The sequence below is a fragment of the Brassica napus genome (assembly GCF_020379485.1).
Source record: "Brassica napus cultivar Da-Ae chromosome A8 unlocalized genomic scaffold, Da-Ae chrA08_Random_7, whole genome shotgun sequence".
Lineage (NCBI taxonomy): Eukaryota > Viridiplantae > Streptophyta > Magnoliopsida > Brassicales > Brassicaceae > Brassica > Brassica napus.
This window is the reverse complement of record NW_026014094.1, coordinates 19,351-43,625: the sequence shown is the minus strand read 5'-3', so window position 1 is coordinate 43,625 and position 24,275 is coordinate 19,351. Positions and strand designations below refer to the sequence as shown.

The 24,275-nt window shown below is 35.8% G+C and overlaps 6 pseudogenes; 4 read left to right on the top strand and 2 right to left on the bottom strand.

Annotated features, from left to right (window-relative positions):
* The first annotated feature begins 991 nt into the window (after positions 1 to 991).
* LOC125594512 lies at positions 992 to 3,793 on the top strand (annotated as a pseudogene).
* A 218-nt stretch (positions 3,794 to 4,011) lies between these two features.
* LOC125594508 lies at positions 4,012 to 5,412 on the bottom strand (annotated as a pseudogene).
* A 408-nt stretch (positions 5,413 to 5,820) lies between these two features.
* Positions 5,821 to 7,782, bottom strand: LOC125594510 (annotated as a pseudogene).
* A 2,845-nt stretch (positions 7,783 to 10,627) lies between these two features.
* Positions 10,628 to 12,088, top strand: LOC125594511 (annotated as a pseudogene).
* Positions 12,089 to 16,540: 4,452 nt separating this feature from the next.
* On the top strand, positions 16,541 to 18,593 carry LOC125594513 (annotated as a pseudogene).
* Positions 18,594 to 19,196: 603 nt separating this feature from the next.
* On the top strand, positions 19,197 to 24,164 carry LOC125594504 (annotated as a pseudogene).
* Positions 24,165 to 24,275: the final 111 nt, after the last annotated feature.

Below are 24,275 nucleotides of genomic sequence, written 5' to 3'. Positions count from 1 at the left end.
ATATATATGATATTCTTCTAGCTACACCTTCTGGCTTAATTATCTTAGATTTTTTACAGCTCCAAGAGGAGGGTGTACATCTAGAAAGAAGACTTGATAGATGACTAATCTCTTGAATCAGTAAAACGGTGACGTTTTGGTGGTTACGACTTTGTACAAGTCGTCCCTTTGTACACTTGTATCGTAACTAAGGCAAGTCCAACACACGGTAAAACAGCAAAATAGTGCATTGATTTGATGTTTCCTCTCTCCAACCCAACGGTATATCAAACTGCATTTTAGTGTCATTTTCCTTTTGCTACAGTGACACACCATATTTGGTGCAACACTGTAGCAGACGGCAAAAGTTTTTTTTTTGTTTTTTTTTTGTTAAACTGTTTATTTATGTATTGTTTAATTATATTTGATTTGTATGATTAGTTTATAATTGAATGAATTTTTTAAGTTATATCACCATTGTTTTGTTATATTTTAATTGTTATAAATATAGGGTGTATAAAACAAATATAAAATTAAATTTTAAATACATAACAAAGTTTAATTCAAACATTTGTAGTTGGAATATTATAATATTTAGATCTAGTATGTTATAATTTAACTTTTGCTTGTGTGTTTAATTAATTAATATAACAGTATGTATTAATAATAATGTTATTATATAATGTAAATACACTTAAATATAATTATTATTTTAGTTACAATTTTAATATTAGTTAATATATTTTAGTCATAAAACTATTAATATTTATCAAAATTATTAAAAATAAAAGAATTTGATTAATAATAAAATAATGAAGAATATTCCTTTTTAGTGTAACATTTGGGTTGTGGTTGGAGACACAAAAACATTTAGTGCTAAAACTACACTAAAATAGTGTATTTTGACACTAAAATGGTGTCATGGGTTGGAGATGCCCTAAAGATCGTTACGCCACGTCATCTCATCCATTCGCTTAATACAGCGCGTGACTGTCACCTCCCATCTGATCAGACAAAAGTAGTCACAAAGTCAATTTTGTTGTTCTTAACTCACCTGCGAAGCTAACAAAGAATCTCTCTCTCTCTCTCTTTCTCACGGAGAACTGTTTGTGTTATGGCTCCGGCGGAGGTAATAGTCGTCGACCTAGTCTTAATAGACGGCGAACTCGGGATGGTGAAGTTGACCGCCGATGGAGTTTTAGAAGCGATCGAGTACGGTGAACCCAGCCGTTACTGGACGGTGAAGAAAGACGTTCTTGGTTTCGTCGTGGAAGGTAAATATATTAGAATAAAAACAGTGGTGGAGAGAGAGGAAGGTATCTGTTGCGGAGAGTTTGGTGGAGATTACTCCAGAAAAGACTTCGTCTTTGAGCCTTTCTCTGAAGATGCTAAGAATAGATTCTGCTTCAAGCTCCGTCAATACCTTGACTCTCTCGGTTAGTCCTTTCTTGCCACCCTTTTATAGTAGCTAGGGTTTAAGAAAAAAAAGGAAACTTGTGTAACACGGTGATGAAGAAACTCTCAGAATGCTAAAATGGGAAAGCCTTTGTTGAAATTGTAGGTCGGCCTAAGAGATTGCTTGTGTTTGTGAACCCTTTTGGCGGGAAGAAATCCGCTATAAAGATATTTGAAAAGGAAGTGAAGCCATTGTTTGAAGATGCTGACATTCAACTTGATGTTCAAGGTTCCTGATTTATTCCCCCTCTGTTTCCAGAACTCTTCTCTATGAAACTAACAATTGAAATGGTGATTTTCTAGAAACAAAGTATCAGTTGCATGCAAAGGAATGGTTAGGTCCATGGATGTATCAAAGTATGATGGTATTGTTTGTGTCAGTGGCGACGGTGTCCTTGTTGAGGTAAGTGATATGCTTTCATTTTAAAAGTGATTCTGCTCTTAGAGAAAGCAATCCCTTGTCTGTTGTGTTTGCTTAGATCTGATTCTAAGGTTATTTGATTATTTCTTAATGATCTCTGATTTTTTACAAGTGTGTCTTAATTTTAAATAGGTTGTAAATGGACTGCTTCAAAGAGCAGACTGGCAAACTGTCTTCAAATTGCCAATTGGAGTGATCCCTGCAGGTTCATGTTCGTTTATGATATGATGAATCCTTGAAGAACTTTTTTTTTTTTGTGTTCTTATTAAATATTAATTTTTATGTGAATGGGGTTGGATGCTATATGTTAAGATGCATTCTACGGATCTAAAAATACATTTCTAAATATCCTTTTTAGTTTTTTTCTTCCTGTTTGTAAGCTTCAGTGTAATTCTTGCATCCAGGAACTGGTAATGGCATGATAAAGTCATTGTTGGATGCGGTTGGGCTTCAGTGCTGTGCAAATAGTGCTACTATCTCCATTATCCGAGGTCCAGCTCCGTGCTATTGCCTCCTTCAAAAACATCCTTTCATTCTTATGAAACAGCTTACTGTCAACATGATTTGGTATTGGCAGGGCATACACGTTCTTTAGATGTGGCAACTATCTCACAAGGAAATACCAAATTCTTCAGCGTCTTGATGCTTGCTTGGGTATGCAAGTATATTTTGCTAATGAAGATAGTGTCTGAGCCTGGTAGATAGATTATACCGTTGGTTGTCTTGAGATTAATGCTGATTTGTTTCAGGTTTAGTGGCTGATATAGACATAGAGTCAGAGAAGTTCAGATGGATGGGTAGTGCTCGCATGGACTTCTATGTATGTTTAGTTGAAAACACTGACGATCTTTTGCATTGCAAGTCTTAAAACTGTGCATGTAGTCAGTATGTTGAAATATATCCATAATTAGTTGCTTGTGGATTATCTGATTTTGCTCAGCTGCTGTCTTATTCAACTAAAGATAATATTCAATGCTCTCCTGACTGGCTTGTATCTGTAGGCCGTTCAAAGGATAATAAGTTTAAGACAATACAATGGACGAGTTTGTTTCTACCGGCTCCTGGGTTTGAAAGCTATGGGCAGCCAACCAGTTACCGTCTATACAAAGAGCCACCTGTTAAGGCGCTTGGATACCAAGGACCTGATACTAAATTTGAAGATGTTGAATGGAGAGAAATCAAAGGCCCTTTTGTTTCAGTATGGCTTCATAATGTTCCCTGGGTGCTGAGAACAATTTGGTTGCTCCTGCAGCAAAGGTCAGTTTCACACATTTTGTGACATTTACTTCCAAAAAACATCATAATGATTTCGTTCTTATATATGGTTTTTGATCAGCAGTTTTCTGATGGCTTCCTGGATTTGATCGTCGTGAAAAACTGTCCTAAGCTAGCTTTGCTATCACTTATGACACAGATAAGTGAGGGAACACATGTTCAATCACCATATGTTGCATATCTAAAGGTTACCATTTGATGCCATGAACCCATATGTCCTTTGTGAATTTCCATCTTGTGATTTGGATAAAAGCTTCCAATTAATTAACTGTATATAAAAGGTGAAGGCATTTGCACTTGAACCGGGGGCACTCGTAGACGAACCAGACAAGGAAGGAATCATAGATGCAGATGGAGAGGTGTTGGCAAGAGGAAGACGAACGTATAAATGCGAGCAAATTGCTTTGATGTCTTACGACAAGCTTCAAATTACAGTTGATCAAGGTTTAGCTACTCTCTTCTCTCCTGAGTACTGATAAATATTACAACACTACACGTGAGATGAAGACACATTCACACATCATATTTCATAAAAACTGATTGACGTTTTAATTGTATAATCTCTTATTGTAAATGGTGTTCCCGTGTGGTTGTAATTTAATTGTTTCACATGTACAGATACATTATTTGGAAATGAGAATCACACTTGTTTTGTGTGTTTTTTTTTCTCATTATTAATCGTAAAGATTCCATTTTAAAAAAAAATTCTGAGAGAGATTCTGATCTTTTTTTTTGGCTTCAATCAACCAAGCTTATCAAAGGCAGTTAAATATACTACTGGATGAATGCTGACTAATTACCTTTTCTAAGTTCATAGCTAACCAAAACAAGGTAAGAATTTAGATTCATACAATAATCTGGCATGTCACTACAAACAAAAGAAAGGCCTGTTTCTGTCTACACAACATTCATATCCAGAGAGTGCAGCAGCAAATAGATTACCCAAGTAGTCCCTTAACAAAAGTAACAGAGGAACACACACACACACACAATTTAGTTACCGGCACTAGGCAAAGCAGCCATGAAGGAGTTGTAGGAAGACTCAAGGTCAAAGTGAAGCTGCCTCGCCTGCTGCTCAGTGAGCTCATCAGAAGCCCCCATCTTAGACAGCCTCACAAGCCACTCTTTCATCTTCACCTTCCCTTCAAAATCCTGCGCCAAAATGCTCAGCTTACTAAGCGAAGCAGAGAGATCAGACAGCAACGGATACACCTGGTCTACAGCCACCATGTTCAGCTTCAACGAATCCATCGAAGTGATAAAATTCTGCACACACTCAGCCACACGGAAGCAGAGCTCGAAGTAGACGCCACCGCAGCAGCACGATGCTCCACGGTAGCCGGAACGCCGGAGGTCACGAGGCGGTAGACGGCAGCTGAGCAGTCCATCTTGTAGGTCTCGGCGAACCTCTCGATGCTGGGGACAAGGTCCTTGAGGGATGCGGAGAGGGTCTTGAAGTGGACGATGAGTTTTGACACTCGGTGTCGTAGTCGGAAGGGGAGATGAGGTCGCGGATGTAGGCCTTCTCGAGCTTCTCGGTGGCTTTGATGATGGCGTAGAGCTCGGAGAAGTTCTCGTACGTTTCGCGCTCGCGCTTGTCGTTCCATAGCTTGACCTCCATCTTTACTTGTGGAGAAGAGGATGGGACACGCGCGATGAAGCAAAATAAAGCTTCCCTCTCGCTGTATTGGAATCGATAAATAGCAAGTTAGTAAATAAAGGTAGGATCTTTGTAAAGTGAAAAGATAAGGAAAAGGTTAGCAGACAATCTCAAGAACAAGCGAAACTATACAGAGAGCAGCATCGTTTTGTAATCAATCTTTACCCTAAATCATATTCTAATCTAAAACTCAAAGTTCCCAACTTTTTCGTCTGGTGGAGAGAGAGAGAGAGAGAGAGAGAGAGAGAGACTTACAGGAAGCAAGTTGGGAGATTTGGATTGCGGAACTACTCGAGAGAGAGGTTGCGTGTGAGAAGAGAGGCTCTTAATGATATTGAACTATTTATTGTTTGGATCAACGAATCAATCAGCATGGATTTTCGCTCACACAGCAAAAACATAGTAATAATAATAATTGATGAGTGAAATTCGATTAAACCCTAAATCGGAATTTGAATTAGAAAAGCTGATGATGACCTTTGAGGCGTTGACAAAAGAGAGAGGATTGTCAGAGAGGATCGCTGGAGCAGAGAGGCACCATTAGTGAACGCTAATGATGATGATGATCTCTTTGTCAGGTTTTCGACAAATAAAGAAGAAGAATCCGTGTTGTTATTGTCTTTTGACCTTTCTCACCCTTGCCCTGTTTTACCTGCGCCTTTTTCTTTTTTTTTACCTTCTCTTTTTCCCCATACCACATTTACTATTTTCACAAACCAATTAAAAAAATATTTTTATATACATATAACTACAGTCAAAATTCAGTAAATTAATAATACTGATATTATGATATTTTATTAATTTACGAAGTTACTATTTTATAAATTTTCTAAATTTTATAATATATATTTGTATATTATAAAGTTTTTTCAACTCAGTCATCGTTTATATACCATGGACGGAGAACCTACGGACGGATAGCTTAGCACGGAATGCTAGGAAACAACCGTATTTCGTCGTTCATATAGATGCAAAGTTACCAATTTGGTTTACATGGTCAATATGAGTCTGTAAATGTTTGTTGTCAAAACAAAAAAAAATTCATCTTGTAGTATTATATCTCAACATTATTGTATCTTTCCACAAAAGTTCCAAGTCTCCAAACACTATATGCTACAAAGAAGAATGGCATCACCATAAAAGCAAAAGCTTTGAGATTTAATATCTCCTCAACATACCATTACAAATCAAATCACCACGGATTTGCTACAAAATGGCTCTGATGAAGCCAAGATCATTCTGTCTTTTTATCGAGCTTCTTCTTGGTCTCCCCGCTATAAGGACCAACATGATAAGCATGCTTCTGAACCGCAGCAAAGATAACCATCTCCACACATACCAACACATTCTGAATAGCTTCCTGGATTTGTTCCACCTCCAACCAGAAATGGTGTGATTTATCACTCCCATCGCCACCAGTATGTCTAGTGCTATCCCTGCCGTTTCGTAACCAAAATGAATTTATAAAAAATCCTAAGATGAGCTTCTTGCCTTTGAGTGATTATGCAAAACAATTTACCTGCCAGAAGCAAAAGAAGACGATTCCTTTGATGCACAGGAACTTTGCGAGTGGGTTATGAGGAGCAAGCTCCTTAGCAAACACATGGTAGAAGATCACAAGTGAATACAAGGCCAGAGAAACCGAGACATTGAGAACGATAGTGAATGTCCAGCTCAACCAAGACGGATAAAACCCGACTATTTGTAAAGCAATCATCAAGATAGAGCACACGGGTCTGATGACCACAAACTGCCATGTCCAGTATTTCAAGAGTTTCAGAGTGCGATGATCCAGACGGACTACATGAGGCTGTCAAAGCAATAGAGACACAGCAATTTATTTAGTTTAAAGAGGCATATAGATTTACAAGTGACCCTTTAAAGATAGATACAAACCTGGAAGAGAGTCATTGGAAAGAATGGTGAATCTCTCTGCCTTTGATTCCATCAGGCACAATGTTTTTGCTGATAGATATGTTCAAGTAACTATACATCAACGCCAAGAACTTCGCAATGACCTAAAATACCAAATCAAGAACTGGTAAGAACCACTATATCACGTTGAAGACTAACCAAAAAGAAAAGAATACTAACGAGAGCTTCGTAGCATTCTTTGATGGATTCAAGAAAGAGGAAGAAGGTTTCACTTCCTTTGACATCTAACAAACCAACAAAGGAAACAAGAGCGTAGATAGGAGCCATGAGAACAATGACGAGTATCGCCTTCTGTTCCTTGGGGTTCTTCCAGTGAAAGAGATGCTGAGACACAAGCTGTATCGTCAAATGGAGCGTGATCAAGACAGAGAAGGCCGAGCAGTAAAAAGTGATCTGTGGAGGCTTCAGCTTCGTTAGGTCCATCATTGTGTTCCCTGCACCAGAGTATTCACGCATCAAGAAGCCACAGAGTATGCACAAGAATTATAATCAAGCATACATCTCAATCTTCACAACAGCAATGAAAGCAAGCTAAGTAGCATAAAGAGAAAGACAAAAAGCTCAAAACTTTTTGATTGATTGACAAAAACACGTGAATCAGAATCGGTTAACACTGTAAACCCAATCAGACCCATTAATCTGAAGAGACGATTTTTCGATTTTTTTTTGTTTGTTCTTAATTTTCCTATAAAAGTGTGATTTAGAAGCTAAAGAAGCAATGAGATGTCTGTGAATCTGATCAAAGCTAAACATAAGAGCTAACCAGAGAGAGAGAGAGAGAGAGAAGAACTAACCGGAGAAGAAGAAGAAGAGCGATGACAACTGTGAGAGGCGTGAGTAGAATCAGATCTCTCCTCTTCTTGAGGAGAAGAAGACAGCCCATTGATGGAACCGCGAGTGGGTCCTACTGATGCGGTTATAATATTATAATAATGCCACGTGAGTCGCCACGATTTGCATAAACAAGTCGGCACTGATCCACCTGTGCCTCTGTGAGTCGTTCTCACGATCTTGGATTTGTTGGCTAAAGAAAGAAGTCGGTATGATTAAAAAATATTTCATTATTGAAACGCTTTGAGAGAAACGTTTGATTCCATGTGGCACAAGGTTTTGTTGCTGATAGGTGATAGCTAAGTTCAAGTTCAAGTAATTACACATCAATGTCAAGAGTTTCACAAATAGAATTCGAACACGACTCTTTTCAGGGCTTGTGGTTCATTAAACTCTTTTTTTTTGGACTAAGCCTGTTTCAGCCCTATTCCTTAATTCTCATGTTATGTGGATGAATAGAGACTTTACATGACTTGAACATTGTTTATTCACGCCAACAACACATTTTGTCTTGTGCTCCTCCAGCTTCGGAGAAAGCCCAACATATAAGCATGTTGAACTCTTTAAATTCGTAGTCTGTGAAAAAATATTGTTTGATTCTTTAGTAGTTATGAAGAGTACACTAATTATTTGTACCCAGAAGAATTACAGACAGATTCGTGAAGTTGCTTTTACAAATGGAAGAAGCAGAACATTGGTGTTTCTGGGGAATTAGGTGGTTAAAAGTTTCTCTAAGTTATATAATTTTTTTGTATTCTTACTAGGTGTTTCTATATGGTAGAACCTTCTCAGAGAATATAATTTTTTTTTTTTTTTATCAAATGAAAATATAAAGTTTTCATAAGGCTGATCTTGACTTGTAAGTGCGGATGAGTCAGAAATAACTATAGCAGAAAGTAAATGACACACAAAATTATTAAAGAGGTTCACCGCTTTTGTCCAGATTTCGAATCTACTAGAATGAAAAAGTAAATTAAAACCAATTCGCAAACACATAATACAAGGATAACCCTCTTGAATCACCGCTCATTTTTGTTGTCTTATCAAAACCTAGTCTAGTTTCTGGATCTTCTAGTTCGATTTTCCCAGTCTAGAAGATGATAGGGGTCTACTTTAAATATTTTAAAAGAAGCGAAAGCCACAAGGGCTTTAAAGCCTAATCGTATCAACCAACATTGAATGTGATTTAGAAGATTATTGTTAAATAAATTCTCATAAACTTTGAAAATTTTAATTAAATCTAGTGTTATTGGGAGATGAATTCTATCAATTTTTACTCATAAAATTCAACTTTAAAAATATCATATATATTCGTGTGATTTTCAAAATCTATGTGATAAAAATCTAGAAAACAAATAGTTATATTTACCAAATATATATTGCACTTTAAATCCAAATTATATATCCAAAATTATAATTTATTACATTTATATGCTTTTACATTTTTGAATATATAATTATTTTTATATTATGTTTATCATTTTTGAATATATAATTATATTATATATTAATTAAAAAATTTAAAAAATTAAAAATAGTTTCCAAAAAAAACATTTTTGAATTTTAAAAAGAAAATTCGACAAATTATTTTGAAAAATCGAATAAATTATTAAAAATTATAAAAAGTTTGAATTTAAAAACAGATAATTCAATTTTTTTTTAATTTTAATTTATTATTTATATATAGATAAACAAGGGTTAAAATAGTATTTTGTTTTTTTTTTCCTTTTTGAGTGATGTTTTGTAACAAACTTATAAGAAACTATCTAAGAGAATTGAACAATTTTGTATGTATCACTATTATTATTTTAATTTGAAAGAAAATAAAAAAATAATCATGCTATATTATTTAGAAAAAGTAAATTATATATTACTTTACAAAAAGAATGATAAAAAGAAGTAGTAATACAATTTATGAAAATCTATACCAATCTTAAAAAGTTATGATCATATTTCATAAGTCAATGTATATAAATTTTCACAATCCACATGACTTTTTTTAATCTATTAACTCTTAAAATTTATAAACTCTGTATAAATTCATCTCCCAATAACTCTCCCCCTCCCCCCTCCTCCCCACGGCTTATTAGCTTGTTATGGAAAATTCATTTAGGACAAAGCGGTTGGAAACGGTAAAACATTGGTGGTAAAAGTAAAAACTAGAGCTGCACTCAAAATGTTTCCTATTGCACACGCAAATGGTAGATGTTAATCCCATCAGCAGCGGTTGGCTGTTACCAATCAACCCCAAAACTTTTTTAATTACATAAACGGCACAACGAACCAGAAGAAGAGGAAGAAGGTTTTGATGACAAAATGATAGGGAGAGACCGAGAATGAAAACAATCATGATCTCGAAACCAAAAGTGTCTGAGGTTCTGCAACTCTGAGAAGTGGAAGACTCACAAATGAAAGATGAATGAAAGATGATGAGGTCATTTGCTTTTGCTTTCCCTAAAGTGGTGTGCACTGTTTGGTCAACTCTCTTCATAATGAAAACTCGAAAAAGTAGTATTTGAAAACTTCAACTATTATCAAGCATCTAGAGCAACACCATGAGCGTGACTTGATCTCAGGCATTTGAAACTGAAAACAAACGGTTTCTTACTTGTTTTGCTCTTCAAAATTTCGTATTGCTGGTAAAATTATAGTTGGAATAGTGAAATATACATTTGCTAGAAGCAACGAGAGAGCATGCAACGTGAATAACATTTGCAAATTGCAATAATGGTTTTTAGTCCCATCTATCACTGTCACCCCATCTTTATTAGCAACAGTAATGATTTTTCATCCTAAGTCTTTTGTAGAGAAGATTTCCACAGATATTGTCCCTTTTCTTTCTTCAATTCCCAACTTTTTTCCATTAATTTAAGTAAATATATGTTTTCTAGACAGTTCGACGTACTTAAAAAGCTAGTTATTTATGAATAGTGGTTGGGAAAAAACAAAGTGCAACGATATCTGCGTGCGAGTGTCATTTGAATATCTTTTTTTAGTTTCCCAACGGTTAAGTATTTACATACTCTGGCATATATATATGTATGATATCTCCATAAATGGGAGTAAAGAAAATCAAACAAAAGAAGACTTTGTGAGAGGTAAGAAACTCCTTGTGCTTGTACATACTACACTAAAACCTCTTCTTCTGTGTCTCTAGATTTGAAACGAAAACGTTCAGAATGGGTTTCTTTTTTTGTCAGAATGGGTTTAACTTTGAGAATGTGGGTTGCAAGTCTGCTCCTCCTTACACATCTTCTTCATGGAGCTCTCTGTTGGGGAGACGATGGTCATTACGCTGTCTGCAAAATAGCTCAGGTGAAACAGAATGACCTTTGTGATTATATATAGATAGTGAACTGTTTTGTTAATATGGGGAGAGAAACCAACTTTGTAGGGATATTTTGAGGAAGAAACTGTAGTTGCAGTGAAGAAATTTCTGCCAGCGTATGCAGATGGTGAACTAGCAGCTGTTGCTCATGGCCTGATGAAATCAAACGCCTCCCTCAGTGGAAATGGACTGCAGCTTTGCATTTTGCTGATACACCTGATGACAAATGCAACTATGACTATTCTCGTTGGTTTCTTTTTCTTGCAAATGTTAATTGATATGTTTCTGTTTGACATTGGCAATAAATTGTAAGATTCTTCTTGCCTTTTTATGTGAAGGGGACTGCCCTAATGACTGGTGTGTGACAGGAGCAATCTTCAATTACACAAACCAACTGATGTCAGCTTCTAAGACTCGCAGAGTATTGTCCACTGTGAGTGAGAATTTTAGTGTTATGTTTCAGTTTATACATGTTTCATATAGGTTACATGGAACTTACTGTTACTACTTTTTTTTTTTGCACTTTGCAGATAACTTGACGGAAGCTCTCATGTTCTTATCACATTATATGGGAGATATCCATCAGGTTAATCAATTGAGGCTACTCTATTCACTTTGCACCTGTGATTAGTGTAAAGTAGTAATTGCACAGAGTATGGCTAGTCCCTAATGTGGATTTGGTTTCTGTTCACAGCCCTTGCATGAAGGTTTTCTTGGAGATCTAGGTGGTAACAAAGTAAAAGTCAACTGGTACAATCAAGAAACTAATTTGCACCGTGTAAGTGTTTTCTTGTCAATCATCTTGATGCTAACACATTATATATTTCATGTTTGTCGTGAGTCTGGAAGCGAAAGGATCTAAACTTTGGATGTTGCAAAGATCGAAAATAGTATATGCTATAATCTTCTAATGATCCTAATCCTATATAAAAGCATCACTTTGATTTTGAAGGTTTGGGATGACATGATAATTGAGTCTGCTCTAGAGAAATATTTTTCAAGCCTTTCAGTCATGATTCATGCCCTTCAAGACAAACTCAAGGTACGGTCTTACATTGCCTCGTTCTAAGCAGTTCCAAGATAAAACTTACCTCACAGTGATTGTTTGTCTTTAACTGCCGTCTTAACATAGTACGGATGGTCAAATGATGTTTGGTCGTGGGGGTCATGTCAACTTAACCAAACAGCCTGCCCAAATCCGTAGGCATCCCTATTTTTAGCTGTCATATTCTTTCTAGATCATTGTTAATGGTTATTCTGTGTGTTTTTGGTGTTGTCAGATATCCTCTGAAAGCATTGATCTTGCCTGCAAGTATGCTTACAGAAACGCAACCGCAGGGACTACTTTAGGAGGTATACTTACTCTCTGAGCATTGAAAAGATCTTTCATATCATCTTGCTCAGAACGTCTTTTAACATGTACAAGTGATCGAACAAGATCCAAATCTAAAAACAAAAAATTTAAGAATTTTTGTAGATAAATACATAAATTAATTAGGTTCTAGAATTTTATATAAATCCAGTGCTTATGATTTCAAAAGAACATTAGACATGTATAGATGGAGTTATTTTATTTTTTTAAACTACATTATTAATTTGTTAAATATTCTATTAATATTTTTGAACAGAACTTAGAAATAATTTAAGACGCTGATGTTAGCTTTCTAATATGCAATGATGTTCTGATTTTATCCCAAATTCTTTCCGAAGATTACTACTTCCACTCTCGGCTGCCCGTTGTAGAGAAGAGAATTGCACAAGGCGGGATTCGCTTGGCAGCGACTCTAAACCGAATCTTTTCTGTGAAACCGAAGCTCGCTACCGCATGAAACTAAGACCGATTAGGCCTTATTGTCTTTTCATAAGCATGCACGTCTCCTAGCTCAGAGCCTCTCATGTAATGGTAGTATTAAAGTTATGTTATGCGTGCTACTGTTCTGAGTTTCAATTATAATAATTAGTAACCTAAGCTCTCATGTAATGATAGTTAAGGTTATGTTATCCGCTGCTATTGTTCTGAGCTTTAAAAGATATCAAACGAAAATATCCTCATTTACGTAGAATAAGAAAATAGTAGAAGCAAATGCTATTAGCATGCATCAAGTAACTTGCAAAAAACTGCATATTTCAGTGAAGTACAAACCTTGAACACAGTTGTGATGGTGGTATATAGATATAGATAGGTATCTGCAGTTTAACATCGAAAAGATGAAGAAACAGAGCCAAGGCAACTTGCCGAACACCAAATCAATATTTGGGATTTAATCTGGTTTCATCTACAAACATTATGTTGCTTCTTCACCTAAGTGTTGCTAGTTATTAGATGGTTATCCCCGGTTTATGATTATGGTTAAGAATTGGTTTAGTGGTAAAAGATGGTTATCCTCGGTTATGATTATGGTTAAGAGTTGGTTTTAGTTTCCCTTAGCTAACCAACATATTATATTGAACCATGTAACAAACTTTGTTTTTCAAGAAGTTTATTTCATTTCATTCAATACTAGTCTTATATATGATAAATGTGATCTAGTTAGTTTTCACAATCTTTATGAATTTTAGGAGCAGATTCTTTATGCAAAAAAAGTTGAACTCAATTGCTAATGTCACACTCTTGTCTTCTTAAGATACCAAGTTCAAAATCAGTTAGTTGTAAAAAAAGTTGGACATTCAGCCTTGATCTTCGTCAAATATTAAGTATCTGCTAATGACTATTCTTCAGTTTGTTGGATCCAAAATATGGTATGCCTTTGAAACGGGTTCGGTTCCGAGGTGAACCAGCATCCTTGATATGTCATCTAACTTATTCCTTCCAACTGTGTCTGTTCTTGTGTACCCGATACACCCAAAGACCCGAAGATGTCCAAGATTAGGTTTTCTTTCTCGCAAAACTTCGTATGGAGTTTGTGTAGGAGCTAGTGACCTCGTTGCTACTCTATTAATTATATAGGTAGCATGCCTCACAGCTTCTGACGATAGATAGTTTGGCATACTCATATGTTTTAGAATGCTTCTAGTCATCTCTAGCAATGGTTTACTGCGTCTCTCAACTACTTCATTTGCTGTGGCGAATATGGTGCAGTAAAATGTCTCTTAATACCATTTTTCTCACAGAAACGATGAAACTCATTAGATGTGAACTCTCCTCCTCTGTCTGTCCGGAATGTTTTAATACTAGCTCTTGTTTCTTGCTCAGTTTGCGCCTTGGATATCTTGAACTTGTCAAACGCTTCGTTCTTTTCCTATAATAAGATAGTCCACATGTAGCAAGAGTAATCATCAATGATTACAAACACATATCTATTTTGTGCTAGTGAAGAAGATGTGAACGGTCCGCAAAGGTCTCCATGTACTAACTCACGTGGTTGTGTGGCTTGGTATGTGCTTGTTTGAGGAAATCTTTGTCGTGTCTTTTTCCTCGTAGACAAGACACAAAATTTCTTTCTCCATTGTCATTTTCGGTAAGCCAACTACTAGTTTATTGTTAGCCATTAACTTCATGGTCTCGACATTAACGTGTCCCAATCGTGAATGCCATTTATTTTCCTCGTTTGAACCTATCAGTTGTAAGCACTTGATGCTCTCCACTTCTATGATCCCCCTATTTAATTGATTCTTGGATCTATTTGTCTTCACTACTAGGTATCCGTTTCGATCATATAAAATTAGATGATCATTCTTCATATGAACCTTACACCCTGCTTCCTGACTTGTCTCAAACTTATGATATTGCTTTTTAAATCTGGAATAAAGTACACATTGTTAAGGACTTTTCTATCGCCATTTTTGAGTAAGAAACGTACTGAGCCTTTTCCTTTATTTCTATATTTAAGTCATCGCCAAATTTCACCATTCCCTTAATTGTTTCATCAAGATCGAATAAAAATAGACGATATCCACTCATATGGTTGCTGGCTCTGTTGTCAAGATACCACAAGTAGGTTGAGTCTTGATCAATATCAAACGAGCTTGTCTTTACCTTCTGCTCATTTAAGTATACAATTTCATGCAGCACCAGATTGTCAGCCTCTTGTGTATCATCATCCTTCTTCTCTACCATTTCTTGAAGTTTAAGAAATTTGCCAGGACAGTTCGACATATAATGCCTTAGCTTATCACACCGATAACATGTCAATTTAGAATCGTCTTGATCTTGTCTGTACCACGATCCATAACAACCACGACCTCTACCTCTCTTATACAATCGGGCACCTTGTCTTCTTTCTCTTCCTCTGTTTCCTCCCTAGCGTAAAATCTGTGTTTGCATACATGAGCTTTCGTTGATCATCAGGTTCTTCTTCACCATTTTTTTATTCATATGCTTTTAATCTCTCAACAATATCCTCAAAACTGGTAATATTAAGGCCAAGGACTGCTCAAGTGCTACAATAATATGTATGTATTTTTTTTTAACAAGTTTTGGTTCATCAATGATTTCACCAAATGCAATTGATTTCAATGAGATTTCTGAAAGCTTTCCCACAAACATATCAATCGTATCAAACTCTTTCATCTTGATCCCATCAAATTCAGCCATCAAAGTTTGCAGTCTTGCCGCCTTTACCCTATCAGCTCCAACGTGCATTGCTTTTGTGGCTTCCCACACAGCTTTTGCGGTATCAAGATCTCCAAGTTGTAAAATTAAAGCTTCAGGTATAGATTGGAACAATAAGGCAATTGCCATGTTGCTCTTGTTCTCGTCTTTAGTTCCAAGTTCTATAGCTTCCCATACCTTGTTTACCTTGAGTGCAACTTTCATGCGTATGACCTATACTGTGTAATTAGCATAATCTAGCATGAGACACTTGATAGAAGATGGTCCGATCTCCTTTGGTTTGGTTATACCTTCATCTTTCTTGTCGTCACTCATGATGTATAGGTTATCACGATCCTTCTCTTTTTCTTGAACCTGGCTCTGATATCAAATATTAAATCTCGATCTTAAGAACAAAGTTAAGAACTCACTAATAAAAATAACTTTCTTATTAATCTCCTAAAAAACTCATTTAAAACTTTAAATTCTCAATCACTCATAAACACTTATGTTATGCAACAACCTTGCATCTCCATATATATAAAATATAAATCCTAAAACCACTTGACACATCTATATAATTAATGTTTAGATAACTCTTAAACATTATAAATTTTCCTATTTCCTAATCCATAACTCGGTAAGAAATAGATAACTTACTCCTTAATTTATTTCAAGCTTAATCCAACGTATACATGTAAGGAAGTCAACGAGAGAGCAAGCCATGTGAAGCGTACCTCCCTCGTTTTGGCTACTAACCCATTCTTTATTACCTACAATCATATGATTTTCATATTCAAATTGATTAATTTTTCTAAAAAATATTATCTTTGATGGACAGTTGGACGTACTTACAAAAATTATTAGTTATGAATAATAAAAGTGCAACGTTATTAGCGTGCGAGTGTCATTTGATAACCCTTACTTTGAATTTTCGATCAGTTAAATATTTACAAACTCTGCATATATATACGATATATCCCCATCAATGAAAAGTATAGAGTAAAGAAAACCAATCAAAAGGCTTTGGTACGGTAAGAAACTCCTTGTTATCTCTTCTACCTCTTCTTCTTCTGTCTTTCTAGTTTTCAAATATAGATAGAATTTTTGTTTTCTTTTGCCAAGATGGGTTTATCGTTGAGAACGTGGGTGGCAAGTATACTCCTCCTTACACATCTCGTCCATGGAGCTCTGGTTGGGGAGTCGATGGTCATTACGCTGTCTGCAAGATAGCTCAGGTGAAATTTGTTTACAACTACAAGAATGATCTATGCGATTGTATAGATATGAGAAAGCTTAAGTAACTCCTTTGTTTTTACGGTATCTAGAGCCGGTTATGGCCATAGCGAGATGAAAAATTCATCTATGGCTTTCCCAAAATATTAATGGCTAATATGTATATGTATATAGTTTGACCTCCAAATGATGAAAAATATAGGTTTAGTAATTTTCTCAAACTCTATAAATTTTAGGACCGGCCCCGGACGGTATCTTCATGTGTCATATGTGATAATGCCAAGTTTTTTTCAATCCTTGTAGAGCTATTTTGAGCAAAAAACTCTAGTTGCAGTGAAGAAAATTCTGCCTGCATATGCAAATGGTGAACTAGCAGCTGTTTGCTCATGGCCTGATGAGATCAAACGCCGCCCTGAGTGGAGCTGGACTTACGCTTTGCATTTTGTTAACACACCTGATAACGAATGCAACTATGAGTATTCTCGTGTGTTTCTGTTCTTGCAAATATTCATTCGCGTTTCTGTTTGACATTGGCAATAAAATGTTTATTCTTCTTGTCTTTTTATGTGAAGGGGACTGCCATAATGACAAGTGCGTGACAGGAGCAATCTTCAATTACACAAGCCAATTAATGTTTCAATTCCACTGTGAGTTAGACTTTTAGTATTAGGCACATACGTGATATAGGTTACATGGAGCATCACAGTTTGACTATTCTCTTTTTATTTGTTTGCAGATAACTTGACAGAAGCTCTCATGTTCGTATCACACTTTATGGGAGATATCCATCAGGTTTCTCAATCTCTTTATCAAATTCAAGTTATATGCAATTGCGTCTGCTGACTCTACTCTGTCCACATTGGACCTGTAATTAGTGTAAAGTAGTACAGAGCCGGTCATGTGATATTTTGGGGGTTATAGATTAATTTATAAAGAATAATGGCTAGTCCTTAATGTGGATTGATTTTGGTTTCTGTTCACAGCCCTTGCATGAAGGTTTTGTTGGAGATCAAGGTGGTAACAAAATCAAACTCAATTGGTACGAACAAGAAACTAATTTGCACCGTGTAAGTGTTTTCTTGTCGATCTTCTTCATGCTACATTAAAATAATCATATATAAAAAGAATCACTTTGATTGTGAAGGTGTGTGGGATAACAAGATAATTGAGTCTGCTCAAGAGAAATACTACAATTCAAGCCTTTCAGTCATGATTCATTCCCTTCAACACAAACTCAAGGTACGGTCTTACTTTATTTTCTCAGTTTAAGAGCTTTACCAAGTTTTAAGCAGATCCAAGATAAAACTTAACTCACAATGATTGTTTTTCTTAACATGATTACCAAAATAAATAAAATATATATGATGTTTGTTTTTAACTGCTGGCTTAACGTAGTACGCCTGGTCAAATGATGTTCCGTCATGGGACTCATGTCCACCTCACGAAACAGCGTGCCCAAATCCGTAAGCATCCCTATCTCTAAAAGGGGGTACATAGCAAAGCAATTATAGTTTTGTTTTAGCTGCCATATCTTTCTTTCTTTTCTAGATCACCATGCATTAATGTTTATTATGTGTGTTCTTGGTGTTGTCAGATATGCTTCTGAAAGCATTGACCTTGCCTGTAAGTATGCTTACAAGGACGCTGCCCCAGGGACTACACTAGGAGGTATACTAACTCTCTGAGCATTAGAAAAGATGATTCACTATGAAACAAGATCATCTTAGCGTTTCTAATATGCAATGATGTTCTGATTTCTCTCACATTTTCTGCAGATGACTACTTCCTCTCTCGGCTGCCCATTGTAGAGAAGAGAATTGCACAAGGCGGGATTCGCTTGGCAGCGACTCTAAACCGAATCTTTTCTCCCAAACCGAGTCTCGCTGCCGCATGAAAAAAATGTTCTCTCTCACATTAGACAATGCTACAAGTAATGATTCGATGCAAGATATAGTGAAAATTCAGGTGCTTTTGAGCAATGATTTGTTGTGTGGAGGTGAGTTTTTTCACGTCAGATGTGCAGCTCACATACTCACCTCATTGTGCAAGATGGTTTGAAGGTTTAAAAAACTCTTTGCACAAAGTTAGAGAGAGTGTTAAGTATGTAACAGCGTCAGAGACGCGTGAGATGACGTTTGCAAAATGCGTGGATGCTGCTGGTATAAAGGAGAATGCTGGTTTGATAATGGATGTGCAGACAAGATGGAACTCGACATTCTATATGCTTGAAAGAGCCCTTCCGTACCGTGAAGCGTTTGTTAAGTTGGAGATATATGATAGGAGAAACTATAAGTTTTTGCCTACAGCTACAGAATGGAGCAGAGCTGCGAAAATATGTGTTTTTCTTGGAGCCTTTTGCTAAGATTACTAGTTTGATGTCAGGTTCGAAATACCCAACATCGAACTTGTATTTCTATCAGGTATGGAAGATCCATAATTGGCTGCAGATAAATGAGGAAAGCGATGATGAGATTATCCGAGACATGGTGATACCGATGAAAGAGAAGTTCGATAAGTATGGGAAGAAGTCAGTGATCTTTTTGCAATGACAGCTGTCTTTGATCCACGTCTGAAGCTTCCAGTTGTAGAATATTGTTTAGGGAGACTTGACATGAGTACACGTGATGCGAAAATGAAGAACTTGCGTCTGAAGCTGGAAACTTTGTTTGAATCATACGACAAAAAATCGAAGTCAACATCACCTTCTGCAGAGCCTCGTGAGATGGATCAACAAAATGTTTGTGGAGGACCGAAAGGAACATTTGAGAACTATGGTGTAAGTCTCCTGTTTCGTTTTTTTTTTAATTAATTTTGAACCTGCGCTAAGATAGGTTTGAAAGTTTGGATATTCCATCAAATTGTTTTTAAATTTTTTTAAACACTACAGGATTTTTTTGCGTTTCGCAAAAGTAGTGTTGCTGCGAGTGGAAAAACAGCTCTCCAAGCTTATTTGGATGAACCTGCGCTAGATATGGATAGCTTTGAAAGTTTGGATATTCTCAACTGGTGGAAAGATAATACTCACAGGTTTGGTGATTTGCCAGCAATGGCTTGTGATCTGCTTAGCATTCCGATCACAACAGTGGCTTCAGAATCCTCCTTTAGCATCGGTTCAAGAGTTCTGAACAAATACAGGAGCCGTCTACTTCCCAAAATGTGCAAGCTCTGATATGTAGTAGGAATTGGCTAAAAGGATTCGAAGCTTCTGAACATGGTAAATTATTCACTTTGTTATATATTTTAGGATGCCATGTTCTTTAAATCTAATTAACTTCGATTTTTTTTTAATATTTCCAGAAAATGAAATAGTTGGTGAAGACGAGACAGTACCGTGGTCTGATGATGAAGTTGAAGAAGAAGAAACTTGATTTTTATTTTGATCTGGTGTTTTTATTTTATTTACATTATGGATTTCGTGGCGCTCTTTTCCCTTGTCGGGTTTTGTCCCAATGGGTTTTCCGATAAGGTTTTTACCGAGGCCACATTACATTACTTGGATTTTGTTTTGGTGTTCATTTACAATACTTGGATTTGATTATTTGGATTTGCCATCGTTCATTCATATTTAAAGAAATTTTTTCATTAAAACTCCTTAATGTAATTAAATATGGTTTGTATGCAAAATACATAGATTACTACACCATTACATAAGCTTTAGCTGATCAACTTATTCTAACCCATTTATATTAAAACACACTAAACTGAAATTACTCATGTTATGTACTCGTGTTGTTTCTTGAAAACAAAGCTATAACGGTGAGCATTATTGTATTCAACTGATTCATAAGACATGTTGTGTTTTCATCTCTATTGGTCTCTTTTTCTTGCAGGTGCTATGCTCAGGATGGAGATGGCGGGACGGGAAAGGCGGGTCAGTATATCCCAATTGCCATCAGTAGCGCATGTGTCGATGAAGATCGGAGTCCCGCGGGCCTGTACCGCCAAGGCTTGTGCAAGTCGCGGGTCGGGATTGGGCAGCTCTTCTAGGAACCGCATCCCGCGCGGGCCTGTACCGCGAAGACCCGCATCAATTGTGTACCGCGGCGGGGCGGGACAAGGCGGGTCGGTACAACCCAATTGCCATCTCTATATGTGATGCATTGCTATTGTTCTGAATTTTTATTTTAATAATAAGTAGTAACCTAAACTATCATGTATTAGCTAAGGTTATGTTATAGCTTCTATTGTTCTGAATTTTTATTTTAATAATAAGTAGTACTAACCTAAACTATAATGTATTAGCTAAGGTTATGTTATAGCAGGCTATTGTTCTGCTATTGTTCTGAGTTTAAAATAAGTAGTAACCTAAACTCAGGCTATTGTTCTGAGTTTAAAACTATATCAACGGTAAACGAAAATATCTACATTTACATAGAACAAGAGGATAATAGAAGCAAATGCAATTAGCATGCATCAAGTAACTTGCAAATAACTGCATATTATACTGAAGCTGCAAACCTTGATCACAAGTTGTGATGGTGATATACAGATAGATATCTGGAGTCTAACATCGAAAAGAAGAGAAGGAAACAGAGCCAAAGTCAACTTGCCAAACACCAAAATCAGTATAGATTCGTTGGAAAAAATCGGCAAGTCATCCTTGGCTCAACTTCATTCTCTATTCTTCCATGCAAGACCCTCTGATACACCAAGAGACTCTCATAATCATCATCCATCCTTTTTTTGTTCTCTCTAACTCACTCTCTTAATTATCTTGTGATGTCAAAACACTTACTCGTGGTGGTGAAGGTATTTATAGGAACATGTAGAGGGAAATGTGTGGTTTAACTTAATTGAAATATAAAGTCTTCTCATGCATGGTTTTAGACCTGTTAGTGCATGCAAGCAAGAAAACGAATGGCATGTTGACCACAACCGTATATTGAAGAATATAATTACTCTAAAAGATTGGCTGACCTTGTATTATCAAATTATTCGAATTCCAATTTTATGTGAATAATTAATATTCGTACTAACACTACTCCAAAGGTATCGTATATATAGTCTGCGACATTAAAATCTACGTGTCGCATGTTTCTTAGGATTGGAATCATAGTTTTGTGGTTGATCGACAAAAAGGAAGAAATACAGAGATTCTTTATAATGTGTATACTTATTTTCAAAAAATTGCCAAGAATATAGATATAATCGGGTAAAATGGAATATAAACATATATAAAAAATCTGGGATTGTCCTTTGAGTTGAGAATATATTATTTGCAGGCTCATCACATTACGAAAGGAGCACTAAGTTCTGTTTACCATTATAATTTATATTTGTGTTATGATCCCCAATCTGATATTCAACCCATAATTGTTTTTTAGAATGGGGCTTTTACTTTTATTTTAGATTTAATTTTGCTATAGTAAATTGAAATATGTTGTAAAATTTATCAATATATGTTATTATGTATATGTAATTATTTAATTTTATTATTATAAAAATATTTAATAAATGTATTAAGTTATTTTATATTTATTAATTGGTTCAGTAATTTATTTATGAATTGTAAATATATAAATGTTATTTCATTATCTATAAATCAAAAATTAATATACTTAATTTAATTATGGATTTTTTATTATTTAAAATTAAATATTCAAAGAAATACTTTTAACATGCAATCTTAGAAAAGGATATTATCTCTTATGATATCTTATTTTGAAAATATTCAAATAAATATGCTAAGCTATGACGTATATTTAATAATAACTAAGTTAAATAAATGTAATAGTCCAACTATGAATTTTAAGTAACAAATTTAGTCTTTCTGTTTTAGACATTAAATAAAAATAAATTTTTCTTTACAAAAGTTAACAGAAATCACTAAAAAATCTTGGTCTTGACAGTGCTTATTTTTCAAAATAGCATAACTGTGTTTTGGTAAATATATTTTAATATGTATTAAGTTGGTTAATGTCGCTATAGATAATAAGAAAACAAAAAAAAGAATCTTTTGGAATTTATTTGTTAAAAAAAAAAGAATTTATTTTCCTTGATATGAATAAACAGACTTGAAGATTTTTTTTTTATAAGAACAGACTGAAGATTTCCTTCTTTTTTTCTTCCAGATTCCTAGTTCGAGTAGGATCCTTAGCTATATATTCATATACAATGATGTATGCCCCTCTTGATCAATTAATTACACACGAGATACAATGTTGACAAGCCATGGCGCGAGATTGGAACTACACTGTCGAAAAAACGATTGAGTGTGAAATTGCTGCTACCTGACGACGTTATAGAGCTCATACTAGAGAGACTTCCGGTGATGTCTTTGCTGAGATTCAAGTCCGTATCCAAGAAGTGGAAATCCACAGTAGAGGACCGTCGTTTTCAGGAAAGGCAGTTGCTCTGTCGTAAGCAATCACGAGGTCCAGATTTCCTTTTCATGTCCCTTCGTGATGATGATCAGATCATAAAGCATGCTCCAATAATTTTTTATAGGTCAGAAATAGTTTATAATATGTGGTTCCGTTCTTTGTGCTGGTCGATATGCCACGGTAGTTGTGACAGTCTAGTATGCCTCTATGACACGCGTGTCGGTGTAGTAGTGGCCAATCCCGCCACTAGATGGTATCAAACTTTTCCTCTTGCAAGAATACAACACTACATGTCTAGACACGGAGTGTCTGTCTCCCCAAGTCCTAAGCTTGGATTCGGTAAAGACAAACTTAACGGCACGTACAAGCCGGTTTTCTATATAATTCGTTTGGGTTTGTCCTAGACAATGTTACCACTTGTGAGGTTTTCGATGTTAGCACTAATGCTTGGAGGTACGTTCACCCTGCTTCTCTTTATCGGATCAACGCTTACAATAATCCAGTGTTCTTTGATGGGTCGCTTTATTGGTTAACGGAGCTGAAGAAGAAAATGTATTATCATTCGATCATCACAATCAAACTTTTCAAGTAATCTGCAAAGCTCCCATTGCCCATGTCTGTGACCCTTCTAGCGTCTCCATGTGCATCCTTGATAATAGCTTGTTTGTATCCGAGAATAACTGGTCCACCTTAGAGATAAGGTCGTTGGATTGTTCACGCGGCAACACCAAGACATGGAAGAAAATGTGTTCGGTGGGTCTAATCAAAAGAGTCTCTTTCTTCAGGGAATGCGCACTCTTACCAATAGCAATCTTGGACAAGACTAAGTTATTACTTGGGGGTCATGAATGCACACATCAACTGGTGATGCATGTTCTCCATACCATAAATGATGAAATACTCTACAGATCTAAGAAACCCATAGATTCTTTTTGTTATATCCAAAGTTTGTTTTCAGCTTTATCAAACTAATTTTCTCTTTCTAATCTAACGTTTAATGTGACCCTGATCTTCTCCCCTTTGGCTTATTATATGTTTATTACACATTCCTAGTAGTAATGTTTAAAAGTACGTTTATATCACTGTATCATACATGCATTTTAATCCATTGATAATTTAAAAGACATGTTCACATTTGCTTATGTAACTATGACTTTTTACGTTGTAACTTATAGCATGAACAAGTTTAGTGCATGCTTGTGCAACTAGCTAAGTACCAATTTGATGGATAGTAGTCATGATCATGTGAACGTTGAATCATTCACCAATGCAAGTAATATTACTTTGTTTTTAAGCTAATT